Raw genomic sequence first — 16,004 nt, 5'->3', positions numbered from 1 at the left:
TTATATCTCTTCAATTTGGGACAATGATTTCTGACATCTTTGATCCCTGAAAATTGTAGAGGAAAATTGTTCTCACCTCTAGTGGGATCAGGTGGGGACTCACATGGGGAGGAGGCAGGAGAGGGGCTGAGCAGTAGCCCAGAACCAAGTCAGTGCTGGATACATTCCCAAAGCTGGATCCATCACAGAGCTCAGCCTTAAATGGGGTAGGAAAAGGTTTTTCACCTGGAGGGTGGCTGAGCACTGGAACAGCTCCCCAGGGAAATGGTGACAGCCCCAAACCTGACAGCTCAAGAGGTGTTTGGGCAACGCTGTCAGACACATGGTGTGACTCTTGGGGTGTCCTGGGCAGGGCCAGGAGTTGGTCTTGATGATCCTGATGGGTTCCTTCCGACTCAGCATAATCTATGATTTTGTGATTCTTCCTAGGATGAGGCAGTTCTGATGGCACTTCAATTACAGCCATCCCCAGAGGTAACACAGCAGAAAACCTTAGGGATGGTTCTCAGATAGAAATTGTCATGGCAAGTGAAATTGCCAGAGCTGTTTCTGTGCTTCCTAGGGACTACTTTATCTCATAAATAATTGGATACAAGATTCACACCCCTGTGTTTTACATTCCTTACATTTTTACACAGAAGAAATCAGCTGAATGTGCTGTTGAAAACTGGTTGTTATTTTCCTGTAACTCTTCTCTTCAGCTGCAGAATAATAATGAAATCAAAACAATTTTGTGAGTAATGGAAGAACTGAAGTTTTCACAATATTTTAGCTCATAGACAGTTGAGATATTCTGAAATGCAGTAATTTGTGGTTTTGTTAAGAAGGTTTTTGAATGAAGTTAAGACTAAATTGGCAGCTTAGTTCTTTCACTGAGATTCTCATCTGGTTTGATTCACCAAGCTCAGGGAGAGGACTTTTGTGTGCTCCAAACTTCAGCTGCCTTAGCTTAAATACAAGATGAGCACATCCAAATATTACAAAGTAAAGCTTAAACTTCACAGTTAATATCTCAATTGATACATTTAGAAAATATTTATAAGCTCACAGAGCTGAAAGAACTTATTTATGAAATATAATTACTTATGCTTATTTATAAAAGTTTATCTCCTTAAAAGCATAATTGAAAAGGACTCTATTTTGAAGTAGCTCCCTACTGTTAATGAACTCCAAAATGAGTGGCTATTTCTCATTGCAGAAGGCTTGAACTAGATGACCTTTACATGTTCCTTCCAACCCAAACTACTCTATGACTCCATGATTCTATAATTCTTTTATAAATTATAATTCTTATAATAAATTATAATTATTTTAATCAATTTATTTTCAGTAATTTCATAAATTATCTGAAAAATGTAAACTTTTTATAAAATTATTTTTTCCACAACGCAAATGCAGAACCAGATTGGTGTTACTATTTACTTCATTTCTCACTGAATTTGCATTCCAAACCCTCAGGGTATTGCTATTTATAGCAATCTATGTTGCAGTAATCCTTAAGAGCAAAAGAACTGAACTGCAATAAGTTAGATGTGCCCGCGTGTGCAGCTTCATGTAAAAAGTTCCTCATGTAGACCAGTGATGAAACAGAAGGGTGACTGAGTTACACAAACTTGGTTGGTAGACAACAGAAGGTAGAAATGGAAAAAAGTCTTACCCCCAAAAGATATGACAGAGCCAAGAACTGAACTCACATTACTTGAATGCAACTGAAACAATGAAATTTTACTCCTAAAAGAAAAGAATTTGTGTTTAATCTCTTGTGCTTTTTAGTGAGCATGGAAAACAAGGCCATCTTAAGGGGTTTTAAGTAAATACAATTACACCATGGGAGGAAAACCCAGATGTTACTGCCTTTTGCAAATGCATGGTACTGGATTTGAGAAACAAAATATCTAGCAGTACTGAAAATGAATGATGGACAATTCTGGCACAACACCAGAATCAAACATCTAGTATATTGACATAATTTTTACTGTTTCTAACTGTGTCTGCTGGAGTCTGACTTATTTCAGTGAACCCTTATTCCCTGGTAGAAATTGTTGACACAGTATATTACAGCCATCGATCAGTATCTGATTAAATGAGTGAAGCACTTTCATTGCCTTCAAACCCAGACTGAATTGCTGCAGCCATAATGGGAACACAATATTTCACCTTGCTCTGAGGAACCCCCATCCTGCTCCCAAGCCCTGCTACTCATTGTTCAGCATGTTCATTCGGAGAGGAAGGTTTGTGTCCCCCCTTTTCCAGCAGCAGCCAGGAGCAAAGGCAGAGGATTCACTGACTGTGGGACAGGCGTGTCATTGCTTCACCTCTGGGCTGAATGTGTGCTTCAAATAGTGACAGGGAGGAGGGAGGGAGGGAGGGAGGGAGGAAGGAAGGAAGGAAGGAAGGAAGGAAGGAAGGAAGGAAGGAAGGAAGGAAGGAAGGAAGGAAGGAAGGAAGGAAGGAAGGAAGGAAGGAAGGAAGGAAGGAAGGATTTTCCAAATCGAGCAGTCTGAACCCAAGTGGTATTACTCCCTGTCTATATTAGTCATGCTACATCACCAGAAATAGAAGCCCTTATGTTGGGCCTGTCAGGAGTACCTTTGTCATTAGATTGCCAAGGACATCTGTGCTAGATTTTCAGCAGCCTCTGGCCTATTATTATTTGGAGGCAGAAGAAGAAACAAGGCAGACTCCAAAAGTACTTTACAAGCAGGATTCATTGATGGCGTCCCAGTGGTTTGCTGGTGGCAGTGGCTGTAATTCCAGTGCCCTCAGCAGACATCTGAACCTCTTCTGTCTCTAATTGCAGCCCACAGTAGCACTGCTTTGCTTCCTGTTCTTCTCATCTTTTCTCTTTCCCTGTCTCTAGCTTCATTACTGAGAAGAAATAACTTACCAGAGATAATAAAAGTCATTTTGCAATGCACTGGTGAACCTAAAGGGAAAGGAATATTACTGGTCCCTTTGAAATAGTACAAACAGAGCTAATGGAGACTAACAGCCATAGTAGCTACTCACTCTGCTACTTCACCAGAGAGAAATATGGTCTTGACTTTAATTTTGTTAATGGGAGATTCAGAAACTGTATTTCCACCAGCCTGCCAATACTTGTTTGAGTTTTTGTGTGCCATAACACTGAATTTGTAAGTTCCTTGAAACTATGCACAAAGGTATTTTGAAAATATTATAAAGCCAGACTTAAATTAGCTTAATACTCTGCAGAGCTGTTCAGTGCTAAATCAAGCTGCTACAGGAGAGATGTGCCTTTTTTAGTTTGATTTTTGCACAGTCAGTCACAGCAGAGGTGAGGTGTTTTGGAGCAGAAGCTGTTGGAAAGTCTCTGACATTGCCAGAGCTCTGCTTGGTCTGCAGCAAATCAGCCTGGCAGCTCCAGCACCTCTGACTGACCCTGTTCAAATCCAGAGAGAGAGTTTGGGCTCTGCTCCAGGTAAAACCCCAGCCCAAATCCTGCAGGCTTGCTTGGGATTGCATGGGAAAAGGCTGCTTCTGGTCTTCTTTTACAAGAGGTTGTTTCTGGAAACCTCCACTTTGTCCCACTGTCCCTCTTGGCTGGCTGTGACTGCCCAGGGCTGCTCACACTCCCAGGCCCAAGGGCAACAGGTCCAGGAAGGGATGAGGCACGGGCTGAGCATCTTTGCAAGCTCATTTATCTCCTCTCTCCTACTCCAGGACAACCAGCCCAGACACCTGTGCAGAATTCCCAGTGCAACTGGAGCCTCTAAACCCCTTACATGTTCTGCAATCCCACAGAGGGCTGAGCAGCTCTCAGCTAGTGGCACAGCTGGGATCATTTCTCCAGTGTCCTTGTCTGCTATTTCTCATGGCAGAGCTGCCATCAGTGCAAAAATATACAGCACTTTTGAGCAGTAAGAGATATTTCCTATAGGTACTAACTAGCTAAGGCAGCCCAATTTCCTGGCTGTAGCTGGAATTCAACATGTTCAGGGGAAAGCACAGCACTTAATCACCCATTCTGGGTGAAAATTTAGAGTATGAAACTCTTGCCAAATTGGATCAATTATTTTATTGGCTGAAATAAGTAATTATGAAGCTTTCTTGGCATACAATTAGCTCTTTTGGTTTCCTTTTCCAAGCATTGCGAACCTTTTAGGAGAAACAGCTACCAGGATAAAATGATTCAAGAGAAAATGATCCAAAGATCACAGGGCAATTTTTATACTTTAATTTTATCTCCGCTGTAAGGAACATGGCAGGTTCCACATTTTAATTTTGAGGAATCAAAATGAATGCTTTTAAGAATTGCCTTTCATGCTAAGTGAATGTAAGAGCAATGACTGACTGCAGCAAGGGTAAAGCAACTTCCCAATGTCAGAGACAGATTGGGGGTTAAAGGATGACCCTTAGCTGCTTTCCCTGATGGTCTTTGTTCTGCAATAATCAGATTTAGGAAAACTTATGTAAGGCAGCTGAAAGCAATTCCACTATATGCAAGACATGTCAGGGAACAGGAGTAATGCGATTTATGGACAGCCAAAGAAAGGAGTAATACTTCAGAAAAATTAAAATGGCTCCTTCCTATCATCCTTCAGCAGCAGAAGATATAGTAACAAGGGAATAGACTTGCAATTCTTCCCAGTTTCTTGTAATTTTAGGAGACATGGTGGGTACATTACACAACCTCCATTAACCTTCACAGCATTACAGATTCAGGCTGTGATGAGCCTACACAGGGAGTGGGAAACAGAGGATGGAACTCACAAATGGGGATCTTTTACCTTTGGACAGATTTTGTTTTATTCTTCTGAGAAGAAGAGAGCATGTCCAGGAGCTGCATTCCTCTTTTCCATGGGACAGGCCTGTGCCCAAGCTGTTTGCTCTCCCCACATGCAGCCTCCTGTCCCATAGCACTGCGGAGCTGTGGCTGAAGGCAGGGCAGGCTCTGCAGGGAGAGCACAGTGGGCAGAGAGCAGCTCTGCCCAAGGCATTTAGTGCCACCCATCCTCAGCCAGTGCCATAGGGATGCCCCAGGCCTGGTGAGATTGGACAACCTGTTTCTTGCTCTGTTCTGCGCTTATTTGTAGATTAAACCCATCAAGAGAAAGTGCCTATTTGAACAAAAAAAAAAAAAAAAGGGTGTGTGAGGATCTGTGACATACTGTGAATCCAGAGAGATCCTTGGTTTCATCATCATCCACCATCTTTTCTTCCTACTGGCTCATTGAGGTAGAAGCCAGACTTGGGGCTGTTGGTAGTGAAAGTCAGCAGTACTTGAACTGGGATAAACCAAATCACTTTTAAAGCTCAAAAATACATGAAACTCCACTAAAGGTTACAGGAATCGTTTGCTTTCAGTGTCTTAAATACACAATTGCTAATGCATGCATATGGGAAACCTAAGTGATGTCATGTATTATATGCAAAGCAATGAATTTCTTGCACATTTAATCCATACAATAAAATTAATATTGTTTTAAGACTGAAGTTACATTGGAGATATTAATGTGAAATGAAATGAAATGAATATTAAATTATTTTCATCATATTTACAAAATTATATGAAACATTTTCTGAAAGCACTAACAACTTCTCTGTACAGTGAAGATTTGTAACGCACTAAAAATTTGAATTATTTTGCATTCAGAAAATGGAAGAGGTTTGAAAAAAGAATATTCAGTACACTGGTGCTGGTGTGGTGGGTAATTGCTCAAGGGAATAGTCCTGCTGAGTTTGATAGGATTGGTTCTGTGAACATGGTTACTAGTCAGTGTCTTAGTGGGAAGGACCCAAGTCCATCATGCTTTGGCAAGGACACAGCAGCCCCTCAGTGTCTCAAGGAAGAAACGAAACTAAATCTCTTCATTTGGACTGACATGGATCAAGACCTTCCAGCCTCTATACTATCACCTCAAGTGCAATGAGGTGATAAAAAGGATAAAAGGTAATAAAAAGATAGCATTGACTTTTGGGCCACCTAACATGAACAACGTGGCTGTTAGTTGAAAAAAAAAAGTAGAAAGTGCGAGCACAGTGATCTTTGGTAACTCAGTCTGTGCTTTATCTATTAAATATCCATGACCATTTCCCTTCACAAAGAATGTACATCAGCCTGTGCTGTCTTCCTGGGAATGAAAGAAACAGTAACAAAACTGTTTTTAAGGAATGATGTGGAAAGGCAGAAAAATCTTTTCTTCTCTATGTGAATGTTTCTGAAACACTAAGGTATATGCTGCAAAGCATCTTTGAATTATCTTCTGCTAACTTTCAGTTTCTCCCCAATTTCAAACAGAGCAGAAAGGACATCCCTGTGACAAAGAAACTGTGCTCCAGAATAGATTAATTGAACTCAGAACTGATCAGCCAGCCTGACTTCATCTGGATGTAATCTTTTGGCCTTGCTTCAGTAGCATTGTATCTGAGTTGGAGGGAGCAGCTCAAAACATAAATCCTCAGCATTCCCCTGGCTCAGAGATGTTTTTGGTTCCTTTGGGAGGGAGGGAGAGCAATTTCTGCTCACTGACAGAGTCACTCTGCTTCAGGGGGAGGTTCACTTGATATCCTCCTTCTGTGGACACATTCTCATGTCAGATATGAGAGAAGCACAGAACAGGCTCCAGCTGAACCCTGCATGGCACTGCTGCTGGTCCTTTAGGGAAAGGTGACCATGGGACTGCAGAACAGCCCAGGCAGACTCACAGGAATTATTACCCAGAAAATTAAACACCAAACTGCTTTCATCTGTGTGGGCACCTTCTACCTGAAAGCACTGCAGCATGGGTGGAGGGTGATGATACAACAACAACCTGTGAGCTCTCAGTATTCAAACCATTTAACAATTATCAGCTCTCTGATCAATTATCCAGTGCACCAAGAATTTTCAGGAGCACAAACATTACAGGAGGATGGAGTACGCTGGCTTGGGGTATTGCCTGCCTTTGGGTTTGCCTTGTGCTACGCAGAAGTGGGGAAAATCATCAGTGATCTTGCATGGACAAGAAGTAACTTCCCTTAGTCCAGAGAATTCAAAGTGAGCAGTGGCTCCATTTAATGAGTCAGTGGCCTTCTTACTATTGAATAGCAATAGCCTCTGCTAAGAATTAGGGACAGAAAAATAAATAGGAAGAAAAATCCATTTTGTGAGCAATTGCATCTGTCAAGATACTCTGAGTCTTTCTCATTTTTAGCTTTATCATTACACAAAAGATGTTTGTTCCAGTTTCTCCCTCTCCAGGCTGGGCTGCCTTCTTTCATGGATTTAGATACTCAAAGCAAAAACTGTAATCCCCAGATGTTTCAAGAGAGGACAGAGGTAAGTGCAAATGCTACAGAAAGAGATGTTTCAGAAGAGATCCATGCTGGGCACAGAGACCTCTGATATACCCAGGGACAAGGTGTTAAAGGGAGGTGCAGAAATACAAGTCTGTCAGGCACAGCAGCACAAAGCCACCCAAACACAGCATTGGTTTGTGTCTAGCCAGGAGAGCTATCCTTCCTAGAGTCCTGCTCTCCTCCTGGCAGCCTGGGTCTAAGCCTGCTTGAAGCAGAGGCTGGACAGTTATAGGTGAACAAGGTTTGATTCAAGACTTGCTAGGTTCTTTAATTCTAGAGAGAAATGTTTTGGTTGGGAAATGAGGAACAAACAGGGCTGAGTGTTCTGCCTAAAGGCTCAGTATTTAAAAGGACTTCTACAGCAAGGTGTGCCCTCACAATTCAAACACCTATCCTCAGCCATCAGAACCACAGCCACACATACCACAGACATATTCCCTTCTTTATAAATCAATATCTTTCTCCCACCCAACTTTTCTACTGGATAAAACCAAACTCTGCTTGTTCCCATGGTGTCTGACACAGCAAGCCTAGCATGCCCAACCCAACTAGGAAAAGAGAGGATTTTATACCATGCTTCTCAGGTTGCCCCAGGCATCTGTTTCAGGTGTTTTGAATGGTGTGAAAGGAGCCATTGCAGGACTTCCTCCAATGCTGGGACTGAGCCAATATGTGCACAGAGCCAGCTAGTGAGGGAAACCAGTTAGGTGACTGTACTGCAGGTTGTGCCAGGTGTGGCTGGGATGGATTAACCTTCAGAGCAGCCCCTGTGGTGCTGTGGATCAGATCTGTGCCCAAAGGAGTGCTGGTGTCACACCATGCCCTGGCTATTGCTAAGCAGGGCTTGCAAAGAGACTTTCTGTTTCTGACTCTGCCCCCGCAGTGAGCGGGCTGAGGGTGGACAGGCAGGTGGGAAAAGACACAGCCAGAAAGTGGACCTCAGGTGGCCAAAGTGATATTCCAGACCATGTAAGGGATATTGGATACCCTATAACATCAAGGGCAGCAGCAACACCAGGGTTTTGTCTTTTCAAAGTTATTGCTGAGAGATCAGGGGGGCTGTCTGCTTGTGGGAGGTGGTGAGTGATTGCCTTTGCATCCCTTAACTGTTCTTTTCCTCTTTCCCTCACTTTAAGTTGTCCTCATCTTGACCTATGAGTTTTTCTTGCCTTACTTTTCTGATTCTCCCTTATCCCACTAAAGGAGTGACCCGCTTAAGCCTAATTACTGGCTGGGGTCAGTGCTCCTCATGTTATAAGAATCATTGCCTTTCTGGACCTGTGACACTGCTCCAGTGGAGTTTCCTGGAGGCTTTACTGGGTTTTCTAGTGATAATTTCAGCAGTGAGTCAGCTATTAATGCTGCAAGTAAAATGAGAACAGTAAACAGGCTTAACCCCGTACTTTTACTGGTAAACACAGAAGCTCATCTAAAGTGTTGCCCTTCATGAGGGGTACTCATGTTATTTTCTGTGTTTGAATATCTTTATATTGTTTTAGAAAATTAAAGATGAGTTGTGAACTAAAAAAACAGTAGTACAAATGTGTTGCAGCATTAGGAAAACATAGCTGTGGAACAGACTCCCCCATTTGAAGAGTTCCTCCTCAAATTAAAGATTAAAAACTTTGGCTTAGGACTTGTAAGAGTTGTATTTTCCCCTTTCTTGACCTGAAAGAGAAAATTAAAATTCAAGCTGCATCATTTTTTTCATTGACTACAAAACATTGAATGATGTTATACGTATTCTGCTTAAGGCTGTGTTTCAATTAAACATGACACACGTAAGAAAAAAAAAGATTGCTGTTAGTGAACCATCTGGTCACAAGTCTGTTGTAGGCAATCCTAGAACAAAAAATGTTCTAGGATGACCCCATCTTGAGCAGGGAGGATCAGATGACTCACTGTGGTTCTTTTCAACCCTAACCATCCTATTATTCTGTGAACTTTTTAGAGAGGCTTGAGGCTCCTGAACTTTCCTACACATGATGATCTCTTGAGTTTGTTTATTTCTCAATACAGGAAATGCATTTCTGTGCCTGGGCTTGGCTTTTGTGAGCAGGTCTGAGTGGGCTGGCAGGTGATGGAGCTCCTGCTGACCCAGCCTACCCTGGCACAGAGGTGGCTGAAATTCAGCCTTGGCCCTGGGGCTCGGGAGCAGCTCCTCCCTGTGCAGCAAGCACTGAAATTCAGCTCTGAGAGAGCTCACTGTCCCCAGGGTGCCTCAGGAGCCTCAGCTGTGTTATCCCCACTGAAGGGACTGACATTTGTTCCTCCTGGGGCAGAGCAAAGCAGGAGTGGAGATGCAGCTTGAGCTGCCACATTCACCATGAGCTGGCCTGCACTGCTGCTCTCCCTGCGCTTCTGGGGTAGTTCAGGATGTCATTTCCCACCTCTCCATCCTCACCCAAAGGCTCTGGGGGGATCTTTCCACCCACTTCCCTTCTCAATACCAAGGGGCTGCATTTAGCCATGCTTTACCTGCACAGTAGATGTAGCTTTAGAACAGACACTGCCAGTCTGGGCAGGGGCTGTAAGGCCAGCTCTGCTGTGTGACTTATTGTCACTGCTGCCCAGGCCACTAACCAAAGCAGTGTGTGTCTGCCCTGCCCTGCAGAAACGTGCTGGGTTGTAGGCAGCGGGTAACAGAGAGGGCAGGGAGCTGCTCTGTGCTTTCCCAGGTTTCCCCATGACAGATGACACAGAACTTGTGATGGATTGGGCAAGATTTAGTGGGCAGAAGAGGGAAGGCAGTCTTTAGGAAATCCTTGGAAATCTATGCTTGAGAGTCTCCATTATTTCCCAAAAAGACACATATCTGACACAAATTTGTAATGCTAAGCAAAAAAAAAGAAAACCTGGTCTGCTTTTACCCAAAGACAAGCAAATTTGGTTTTGCAGATAAACTTGTAATTATAGCACAGCTGGTGCAGAAATTATTTGGTTTAATTTCTCATTTGTTTATGGCTGTGGTTTAATTACTGCAATCCCTGTTATCAGCTCCTTTAAACTTTTAATTATTACAGAGCATCAAGAATATAATTTATTGCCTTTTGACAGAAAATTGCTTTCCACAAAGCTGCAATCCATCAAGTGAAATTGTGACATTAATCAGACTATTCCCAAATACAACACATATGAATAAGAATGACCAGAGCTACATTGAATTAACAAGAGATCAGGAGATCACAGGATGGTACCTATAGTTTTGGTCAGGAGCAATCATTTTGGATTATCTGTGTAAAATCATATGTGATTTGAATGAGTCAAGAACAAGTTTTCAGTATGAACACACTTGCCATATGCCTGGAGACATGGCATCAGCAAAATCAATGACATCAACGTTTCAAATTACAGAATCATGAGGGGGTTTTTTGTAATTAGGCTGAATGTGAAGCATTCTTCTTCCTATATAAGATAGGCAAAACATACAAGAGTCTAGAAGGGAGATGTTAGAGAACCCAAAGCAAATCAAGACAAGGGGAGTACCACCTCAGTTTCATGCCCAGGGAACAGAGAGGTTGATCCTCTCAAGCTGAAATGACCTGTTGATAGCTTTGCTCAACATCAAACTTCTGGGTGCACCTGTAGTTTATTAAAATTCAGAGATAATTCTCATGTTTCTGTTTTAAGTTTTACACATTCTTCTGCTGTGCATTTGAAGTAAATGTTTGAGTCAATAGGCAGAGAGCACTGCATAATCCCTTCTTTCATAAAATTTTGGATAGTTTTGATGTGCACAGAAACCTTTCACCATAACTAGTGTGTATCTACAGAATGCTTTTCTCTGCGTAATTCTTCCTGTTTCTTGGCTGGAATGACTGTTTCACTTTTGCTCCTCTGTAACCAGGACAGGTGTATTTAAGTTCAGATGTCCTAAAGTCCTCATCCAGGATTCCTCTAATACTGGTGTGGAAACAAATGCTGGAGGCCATAGGGAGGTGTGAAGGTGGATTTTGAGGCTGAGGAAGAACACAAAACATGAGTTTTACATTTCTGCATTGCTCCTGGCTCTGCACAGAGTCTGTGTATCTCCCGCCCATCACATTTCTCATGGATGTGAATGAGGGCCATTGAGTTCTTCTAAAAGACATATCTGACTTGCTGCAGATGGACAGACTAAGCTACACTTTAGAAACTCTTATATCAACAGTTCTAGAAGGCAAATCTTCAAAGGTTTAAAAATACCAGTTCTTTGGAGGGAAAGGAACCAGACATATCCATTAATAGTTGTCATGTAAGAAAAAAGTTACTAAACTTAATATTTCATCATTTTATTAGTAAGCACCTTAAAGTCATTAAAATTTGACCAATCTTAAAATTGCAATGATCCAACAGTAGGATGTCATTAATTTATCTTTATGTTCAACACCTGGGCACATATTACCAGAGCCCCTGTGCAAGTCAGTCTGCCCTGATCACACATACCTGGATGATTTGCAGCATCCTCTATTAAAATTATTTTGGTTTTTCTCAGGCTGTTTTTGCATTTTCCCCGCACATTTTGAGGGACCAAGCACTGCTATAACACCCTTTCTCAATGTAGGGTGTATCATAGGATCATAGTTTCGGTTGGAAAAGACCTCTAAGATCATTAAATCTAATTGTTAACCATTAAATCATGTCCCTAAATGTCACATCTACACATCTTTTAAATACCTCCATGGGTGATGACTCAACTCTCCCGAGCATCCTGTTCCAGTGCTTGACAGCCCTTTGACCGAAGACATTTTTCCTAATATCCAGCCTCAACCAGGAATGATGCAACTTAAGCCATTTCTTCTGGTCCTACTGCTGGTTACTCAGGAGGCATTCTGCTCACTTCTATGAAATAGAGAGACTTGAAGCATGTGGTTTATGTCTTTTCATGTGCATGTGCACACACGTGTGTGCAAAACTGTGAGATGTTTCAGTCAAATATTTCAGTCAAACATCAGATACCTAAAGTATCAACTGATGGATGTATCTATGACCCTTAATGAAATCAAACATGAATTAAGCCTTCTGGAAGGCTACAGCCTACCTTTGGATAATCATGTTATTTATTTTGAGTGCTGGAATTAATTTCTCAAGGTTGCTTAATGGTGCTGTCAAAACAAATACATTTTGCAGAAGAAAAGTGCTGGCAAAAGAGGAAGTGACTGAAAAGATATATTCATAAGGGATTCTTCTATTCATTTTTATATTAATTAATTAATTAGAATCCTTGCAATTTTTGTGCTCCTAAAGGTCTGTTGCCTGTTTGCTAAGCTGTACAATGTACTGAGTTTATTATAAGATTAATGCTGCCATGATTTCCTGAATGACTAGCAGACCTCTTTGATGTGAGGTATCTTATAGCTAACATATGGTCCCAATTCAATGTTAAAAACTAAAAGAATTTGCACACACACATGTGAAAAGAAAAAGAAACAGAGCAAAAGAGTTTTAAATGTCTGAATTTGATTTAGATTTCTTCTAAGTGCATCCCTCTTTAAGGCCATAAATACTTAATTCTGAATTTTCCAAAGTGATAAATTATTTCAGAGATCTTATTGTGGATACCTTTTATGCCAACACTGTTCTATGAGCAAACAGTAAATCCTGTTCAAAAAAGTAATATTTTTTGGTGGCTATTATAATGTGAAGTTTGAACTGGAATGAGAATTTTCTATATTGCATCTTACAATGGACTTGAACATCTATGATTTTTTTCTCAGTGCTTCCTCTCATTGACATCTAGTGGGAAATCCAAAGTTCTGAGCAGTTGATTTAGATGTCTGTCACTGCTTAAAACTTGTGAGTTCCAGAGAAATTTGGTTAACTTCTTTTTGTTTCCTTGATGGTGATAGCAGGCACTCTGGGCATCAGAAACAAGGGTGAAACCAAGAGATAACTACTGTAGATCTCATTTCTGCACCCTGGCTAGGCTCAGCTTGGAGGATACATAAAAAGGGTTCCTGGAATTGTAACTTTTTTCTTTTATGAAGTCTTCATTCTCTAGGACTTGGTTCTGCAAAGTATTGAGCCCTCTGAAGCAATTACTCATGGCTGGGGAGATAACAGCCTGAAGATCACTTATTTCAGTGGGGTGCGGCTCTAGCTGTGCCTTGGGTGCCACTGAGGGGATGTCACCACAGGCACTGTGTCCCTCCCATGAGATGTGGTGCAGAGCACAGTCACCCATCACTGGTGGCAGCTGTGTGCAGTGGAGGAGCTTCCCCACCCTGCCTGCATCATTCCCACCTCCTGTGGCACATGCAGGATCCAGCTTCCAAAAGGAACAGAAGCATGGGGGGGGGGCGCTATCCAAGCTTCTCAGAGATATCTTACATGACAGATTCCAAAACAAAACAACAAACCTGCTCTTCTATATGCTAGAAGTGACTCCTTATCTTTTAGTAAAATCTGTGAAGAAAAAAAACCCTGAGGTTTTGTGTCCTATTGAAAAAAAAATCAATTAATAGCATCCCCAAATGATAGCCTGTATGGGTACATCACAAAACCCCACAGTGAGTCAGATTCACATCTTCCTCAAAATTATAGTCTCTGCATTTCCATCAAGAAAATGTAATCAGAGGAGAACTCTGCTGCCTTCCCCAGCAGTGGCAGAATTAATGGTCTCTGCTAAGATTATTTGTACAGGAAATTTCATTGCTAAAAAGCTTTAAAAGGCAATGCTGAAATGTTATGACAATGAAGACTACCAGGATCAATAGAAAAACTGATGTTCTGAAAAAACAGATCCAATTAGGTGGAGATCTTGATGCACTGATCACATCTGCTGCGCACAGGCAGTGCATCAGTGCCCAGCAAATTCAGCAGTGCACTCTTCACTGACCTATCTGTCCCCAGCTCCTGTCATGGAGAGACCTGCAGGAAAACATCAAAAGTGCCCAGAAGAGTCCCAGTCACTGGAGTCTCCTAATGGGTGAGCACTGGGTGAGGAAGATGAGCAGAGTTCATGCTGGGCCCTGCCTGGGGCCCCCACCACAGCACTGTGCTGGCACCAGTGCTCCAGGAGGGCAAATTAATCAATAACCATACAAACTATCAGGGAAGAACAATTTCCTCACCGTTCTGGAGCATCATCCCCAGAGAAAGAAGAGAAATACCTGTAGCCATGAATGCTTAAAGGAATAAAAGTTGATACAAACACACAAAATTATTCTCTAGCTCTTACTTATCTGTCTAACCACTCTGTCTCCTACTCAATTGTATTGTTACACACAGTATTTCTACCTCTAATAAAATGCATTGTGAAGAAATAGAGAAAAATTAGTGTGCTTTTTTTTTGCCTAGAATATATGATCAGATTTTTTCTGTCATGAAGTAAGAACTGCAGGTTGAAACTTGGAATATAAAGCAGAAAGCTTAAGAGAATCATAACTTCTTAATATGAAAAATATTAATAATCATGTAATAATCATGATTAGTATAGAGGGAAAAGCATTACAATAATATTTGGGGCTTATTTTAATATGACTCCAGAAAAATAATCTAGCATAAGCTCGATTTTAAATGTGAGGCCTTTCCTGATAAAATATGTTATGTACTTTGCCAGATCAAATCTTATTATAGCAAGACATCAGAAAGAAGAAACAAATATGCAACTTTTATTCAAATGAAAATTTTGGATTTTTCTTTCCTGTTATGATCCTTAAAAATTATTTGCAACACATAATTAAGAAAAAGATTGAAATTTCTGCAAGCACAGAGATTAAAATGGCTTGCTCAGGTAATAAAGGAAATCAAATGCATAATCAAATGCTGCAATGTCTGCACTTATTAAAACTAAGCTGAAAGTTTGTGTATAAAGATGAAGCTGGAATATTAAGCAATATCTAGAAACAGAACCTATTTGTCATGTTGTAAAATTGACTGAAGTAAATAAAAGATAAAATTGAAAATTCTCTGTCTAAATGCTATGATTTTTCTAGAATTTAGTACACTTTTTATACTTTTCAGTGTGAGGTTTTCATAAGAAAAATTGTAATAATTTGAACTGTAAGTCAGAATTAATTTTCCTTTATTTCCATACAAATTCTGCAATGCTGCTAACAAAATCCCTCTGCTTCTTGTCCCCCCTGTTTCCTTCAATACAGCCTATCACCATTTTTTTTATCATTTCACATATTTTCTCCTGGTGGAGCTAACAAAATGCAATTCTGAAGTGAGAGCAGCCCTCAGAGACCCTCCAGGCTGGGGATGGGAGAGCAGTTTCTGCAGGGGAGAGGGGGTTCTTTAGTGAGCAGGCTTTCTCAAGGGTTTTGGCTTTTATGTATTTGATTTTCTATTCTGGGGGAAAGAAAAATCATAAATCTATGAATGGAAGCTAAGGGTGCTCTGAGACTGGTTAAAATCATTATGCTTTTCTAGCAGTAAAAATAGAAAATACATCTGTAGATCTGTTCTTTTATGTGACAGAGCCCCTGATAAGGGAGCCCAAATTATTATCCCTTCATTTGGCATATAACAAACATTGACATGCATAAGGTAAATACTCCCCTTCAGATGAGAGTGTTTTTAAGAAAATCATGAAGAAAAAATTAAGTATAAAAACAGTCAGTTCAAATGAACGTCATTTATTATTTATAGTGGAACGAGAAAGCAAAAAGCATTCTCTGTGTACAGATCGCTCTTCTGAGCATCAGGAAATTCAAATGAAGAAGCAGAACTGAAAAGGCATGAAAATGTCTCTTTTAAGATAAATCAAAATGTTAAGGGAA

Source organism: Zonotrichia leucophrys, chromosome 2 (assembly GCF_028769735.1).
Source record: "Zonotrichia leucophrys gambelii isolate GWCS_2022_RI chromosome 2, RI_Zleu_2.0, whole genome shotgun sequence".
NCBI classification, from domain to species: domain Eukaryota; kingdom Metazoa; phylum Chordata; class Aves; order Passeriformes; family Passerellidae; genus Zonotrichia; species Zonotrichia leucophrys.
Note: the sequence above shows the minus strand (reverse complement) of the source record.